This window comes from Pseudophryne corroboree, chromosome 2, assembly GCF_028390025.1.
Source record: "Pseudophryne corroboree isolate aPseCor3 chromosome 2, aPseCor3.hap2, whole genome shotgun sequence".
Classification (NCBI taxonomy): domain Eukaryota; kingdom Metazoa; phylum Chordata; class Amphibia; order Anura; family Myobatrachidae; genus Pseudophryne; species Pseudophryne corroboree.
The window spans coordinates 553,670,729-553,676,728 of record NC_086445.1 but is presented as its reverse complement, the minus strand read 5'-3'; the positions used below and the strand labels follow the sequence as shown (position 1 = coordinate 553,676,728).

The following is a 6,000-nucleotide window of genomic DNA, read 5'->3' as shown; positions in this document are numbered from 1 at the left end:
CGCAACGGAGCGATTAGTCGCAAACTGCGCATGCGCAATGTTCGCAGTGCGCCTGCGCCAAGTAAATTTGCTAAAAAGTTTGGTATTTTACTCATGGTCTAACGAAGAAATTTCATCGTTCTGGTGATCGGAGTGTGATTGACAGGAAGTGGGTGTTTCTGGGCGGAAACTGGCCGTTTCATGGGTGTGTGCGAAAAAACGCTTGCGTTTCTGGGAAAAATGCGGGAATGTCTGAAGAAACGGGGGAGGGTCTGGGCGAACGCAGGGTGTGTTTGTGACGTCAAACCAGGAACGAAACTGACTGAACTGATCGCAGTGTAGGAGTAAGTCTCGAGCTACTCAGAAACTGCTAAGAAATTTCTATTCGCAATTCTGCTAATCTTTCGTTCGCAATTCTGCTATGCTAAGATACACTCCCAGTAGGCGGCGGCTTAGCGTGTGTAATGCTGCTAAAAACAGCTAGCGAGCGAACAACTCGGAATGAGGGCCATTGTTTAATTGCACCTAATAATATAATTTTATTACATGGGTACCTATGTTAATATGGGCTAAAGGCAGTATGTGAACACTACTTTCATCACTAATTGGTATAACTATATGCATTAAAAATGCCATTACTTTTTTTTTTTTTCAGTGTACATCACAGCAGGATAATAATGATTTACATAATTATCCCTAAATGGTTGTTAGCTTTTTGAATGAGATTCATCTTGTTAAATACATATCAGATTTTGCATAATTGTGTCAAAAAACTGTCTTGATAAATAGGTACTTACATGCTGAAAGTGACAACTAGGCTTAAAATAGTTCAAATCAATAGTCTGTTGCAAAATATCACAGAGCATACACTAGAAACAGTGAGTTTCAATAGCAGGTTGAGTGACAACAGCAGGTTCAGATGTGTTTCTTTAACAAATGCTCCATTTGCCCAAAATATTTTCAATAACTTTTTGGTAGCTTTAGTAAATGAGATTGTTGCTACTGTCCGATGATTTGTTCACCAAAGTTGGAGAGGAAATACTGCCAGAGCTCATGTATGAAGTTGGAAGATATCTGGAACAATACACTTAAAAAATAGTTCAATTGTATAGTTGAACACAAATCAGTTTTGTGGATGGATTTTGCATGTTATCTCACTGCACATTGGGGGTCATTCCGAGTTGATCGCTAGCTGCCGTTGTTCGCAGCGTAGCGATCAGGCTAAAAATTGGCATTTCTGCGTATGCACCGCAATGCGCAGGTGCGTCGTACTGGTACAATAAGCATCGTGGGTTTGCACAGAGTCTAACTAACATTCCTGTCGCACGGCTGAACGCAGGAAGACTGAAATGAAGTGGGCGTTTCTGGGTGGCAACTGACCGTTTTCAGGGAGTATTTGGCAAAACGCAGGCATGCCTGAAAAAACGCAGGCGTGGCTCGGCGTTCGCTGGGTGGGTGTGTGACGTCAAAAGCCGTCCCTCCGTCATTAGAATCAACGCACACGAAGAGTAACTACAGGGCTACTCTTGTTTTGCACAAAAGATTTTGCAGGCACTCTGCTGCACAAGCGTTCGCACTTCTGCAAAGTGAAAATACACTCCCCAGTGGGCGGCGGCATAGCCTTTGCACGGCTGCTAAAAACTGTTAGCGAGCGACCAACTCGGAATGACCCCCATTCTTCAGTGCAGAGTGCACAGTCGTATACAACTTAGGGCTGGCCATTTACCATCAATGGTTAGCGAGTGACCAGTGCCTCCTTCCCTGATTGGCCTTCTACTTAGTCCCGTGCCCCTTTCCCAAACAGGCCAACCACCGGCAGTAGGGAAGCACATTCATAGCTGAAACCATTAATGGTTTCATGTCTTTGATGGAAAGCACTGATGGCATTAATGTTGATGCCTTTGATGGCTAACTCGTTTACATGTCTACTTGCAGCTTAAAGGGCATAACTGGTTGTTCATAAGTTTAGTGAGGGCAGGTTGAGGGTCTGTTAACACTACAGTGGTCTATGCAGAATGGTTCATATGAGAAGATATGTCTACTTTCAGACGCATCTTTTACACCAAGAATATAGCTAGTGCAAGTGTGCAGTGATAATACTGCCAGCTATGAAACCAAGCATACATACCGTACATATGGGGACAGTGGGGTCATATGGATGCATACAACCTAGCAGATTTGAAAATATCCAGATTTAAATTCTGTGCATGCAATTGCATTCAACTTGCAACTGCCCTTTGTCTTTCAGCTCTCGTGGCTAATAATAGAGACGCTAGTGCATAGAAAAAAAACACGCATGGCTAGACCTAATGTCTTTAATAAGGTAAAAGAACAAATGCACTTCATGAGCTAATAGTTGTGCGGCAGTCTAGTCCCTAGTTCCCAAGTTAGATGATGGTCCTGGGTCTCCTAGTCAGTGTATCAGATTCCACATTAGAGGGTACATGGAAGTTTTGGGTTCATGTTGCAGCGGCATACATAGGGGATGCCAATAGAGGGAGCTCTACTCATCCTTATGTAGTTGACATTAGCAAATATAAATTCCTATTGCATATTGCTGTAACACTTTGATTCTTTTTTGTATGTTTTTTGCTTCATTGTCGCTACTGACAAGTACCTAAGGTTCTGAATGGCATGAGTAAATTACTTTCACAAAATAATCACTTCTTAAACACACATTAGCTATTAGTACTTAATAACCTCTTGTCCATCACTGCTATTATCTTGGGCTTTTGCCTTGAAAAAACCTTCAGTTACTTTCTACCAAATGCTGAAATGTGGATGTCTTCTCTTTATGTGTAGTAACAGAAACTTCAGCTTACATTGTCCACATTTCCTTTAAATATTGTTTTAAATATTGCTTTATGCTACACTCGCCTGTCACTTTGAAGTGCCCAGTTTCAGACATATTGTGGGATATTCAATTGTTTGAAAATTTGATTGAGTGTCTGTTTTCTCCTGTCTATTAGATAGGAAAAAACAGACACCCAACTGACTTTTCAAACAATTGAATACCCCCCTTAGTATGAAATAGCCATTAAAATAAGACTGCAGAGTCCCTTATTCCAGACTTGGAGAACATATAACTCTATGTATAAAGAAATGTAAACAGATAAATAGTTTCCTGGTATTACAATAGTAACTACGGTTACTCTGCCACCTTAAAAACATTGGGCAGACTTGGCGGAATCTGGCTGATGCCTGCAAATTGCAGGCTATTACATTTCCCCCTAAATCTTCAAATACATATAATTTAAGTACCTTTATTTCAGGTGCAAAGCAGAGGAAAAGTGTGTTTTTGTCTGCGGCTTCATCTCCTGAGTATAATCTGAGTGCTACAGAATTGGTATAGACAGGAAATTAGCAGCCGCAGAAGTCTATATGGCACTGTCTGTAGAGTTTATTTTCACGCACATGTGAAAGAGTTGCAGAGTGCTCCCTTCACTGGAATTTGCCTAAAATGAAATTATAGCTCAGACATTTTGTACTGTGGATGTCTGTCCAGTCTTATTTGTATAAGCCATTAAGGTGAACTAGCTTTCAAATTTATATAGATAAGCTACTTCAATTAATTAGCAGTTAAGCTTACTTCTCATTGACTAAGGTACAATGGTTTTAGCAACATAAATACCCTTAAGGCCCATACACACTGGGCGATATTGAACTGAAAACAGCTCACTATTGGTGTGTTGAGCTGCTTTCAGCTCAAAACCGCTCAGTGTGTATGCCCAAATGATGAGCGGTGAGCACTGATGCGCGCTCCCGCTTCATCGCTGGTGGCCGCCGTTCATCTACTGGTATTACCAGTAGATTAATTCGGGGTGAGCGGCTTTCCATAGTGTCCTGCTATGGAAAGACGCTCACCCCCGCTGACATCGCTGGGCAGCGGGGAAAAGCGATCAGTGTGTATGCACTGAGCCCTTTTCTGCCCAGCGATGTCAGCGATCATCGCTATGCATACATGCTGGGCAAAAACGCTCAGTGTGTATGGACCTTAACAGTGACCCTGTCTTCAGAAGCTTTATACTTGTATGTGTTGTATTGATAGTATTGAAACAGTAAAGCTGGGTACACACTAGAGTGTTGTTGGCACGAAATGCCATTTCATAACGACATATTGCCTACATCGCTCAGTGTGTATGGGGGATGGCACGCTCCCACGGTCGCTAGCGACGGACGCTTGGTTGGATGTGTCCAACAAAGCATTGTCGCTAGCGTCCTGTAGTAGGCTAATGAAGAACAGAACGTGTTTGCTCCATCCTTCATTAGCATCACCCCAGTGTGTAGTCACGATCTGGGCTGACGGGGATTCGTTCCGATGTTGGTATCCCATATATCTTATATCGGGCCATTTACATCATTGTCTGGAACGCTTTACATGGTGTAAAGCATGGTATGGTAAAGCAGTTAATATTTTGGTTCAGTAAAAAAGGAAATTATTGTTCTTAGTCCACACTAGACATTCATGAGCCAGCATAAGACCTTACCCCACCCCCCGTAGCTCCTTGCTCATTATACCCTCCCCTAAGGTTCTGTACCATTTGTACCACTTCTGATTTTGTGCCATTTGTACCTCTCCCGCCTGGGGTTCTGTGAACGGGTGGTCTTCAGTATGCCGGCGGTCGGGCTCCCGGCGACCAGCATACCGGCGCCGGGAGCCCGACAGCCGGCATACCGACACTTATTCTCCCTCGTGGGGGTCCAGGACCCCCCTGGAGGGAGAATAAAATAGTGTGGCGCGCGTAGCGCGCCACCGTGCCCGTAGCGTGGCGAGCGCAGCAAGCCCGCAAGGGGCTTATTTGCGCTCGCCACACTGTCGGTAGGCCGGCGGTCGGGCTCCCGGCGCCGGTATGCTGGTCGCCGGGAGCCCGGCCGCCGGCATATCGTAGTGAACCCCTGTGAACATGTGCACTTAGAGCTCAGTGACCATCAAAAAAACATTCTCCTATCCAGCATAAAGCATCCTATGCCATCATACTCCTTCGCAGAGCTCCAGGACCATCAAATACTCATAGCTCCATGCTCATGTCAACCGCAGGCAAAGGCATTATGCTCACCATACAGTGCTAGTGGCTTGGAGGAAGAGAGATGCAGATGCACTCTTAGCACTAAGAACACTGATAGTAAAAATAATTAAAATAAACCCTCACAATTAACATGGAGTATAACTGAAGTTCTTAGCACACATTTGCGCAAATATGCGGGCCCATGTACCGCGGCCAGGTGACTTCATCACATGGGTCCCTAACATTCCTAATACTAACACATTCTATAAATATATTCAGGACTTACCTCTAGATAGGGCCTTATCAATGTGTGATCTGAAATGCAGGAACCTAGCTAATTAAAACACCTGCGGTTGAATGGGAGGAGTGCCAATCCAGAAGAAGGAAGCCTTGCGTTCCAGTGTACAATATATACACAAATATAGTGGAAAAAGGGGGGAACCTGGACTGCCCATCCTATTACTAAAGATATCAAGAGGTGCTATCATGCTGGGGCTTCTAATACTATGCTGGGGGAAGAGAGATGCAGATGTACACTCTTAGCACTAAGAACACTGATAGTAAAAATAATTTAAATAAACCCTCACAATTAACATGGAGTATAATTGAAGTTCTTAGCACACATTTGCGCAAAATATGCGGGCCCATTTACCCTGGCATACGTTTCAAACTCACGACAATTCATAAATGACCAAATAATGGACCCTGACATGCACACTCCTGTGTCCAGCCCCATGCACCAGTTCCTTCTGTTTTGTCCTTTATCAGTGATAATTAGCATTCTCTCCATGCTAGCAGAGATGACCACCCACAAGGGAGAGGAAACTCTGCTTTTACCTCCAGTTTCATTGTTTTCTGTAAGAGCATCTTACATATGGAGTAAAGTGTTTTGTACTGAATGTTTGTGGTTAGCACCTGTAGTGCAGCAGCTATGTTTAAATTATTGCTCTACATGTCACAGCAAAATGATGATGCAGTGATCAGTGAGACTGATTTGCATAGTCAGTGTTCTGAT

At 43.6% G+C, this 6,000-nt stretch overlaps 1 protein-coding gene across 1 annotated transcript in view; it reads left to right on the top strand.

Moving 5' to 3' along the window:
• The window catches only part of FHL3 (four and a half LIM domains 3), an 83,930-nt gene that overhangs the window by 704 nt on the left and 77,226 nt on the right, over window positions 1–6,000 (top strand). The gene's annotated exons all lie outside the window — the stretch shown is intronic.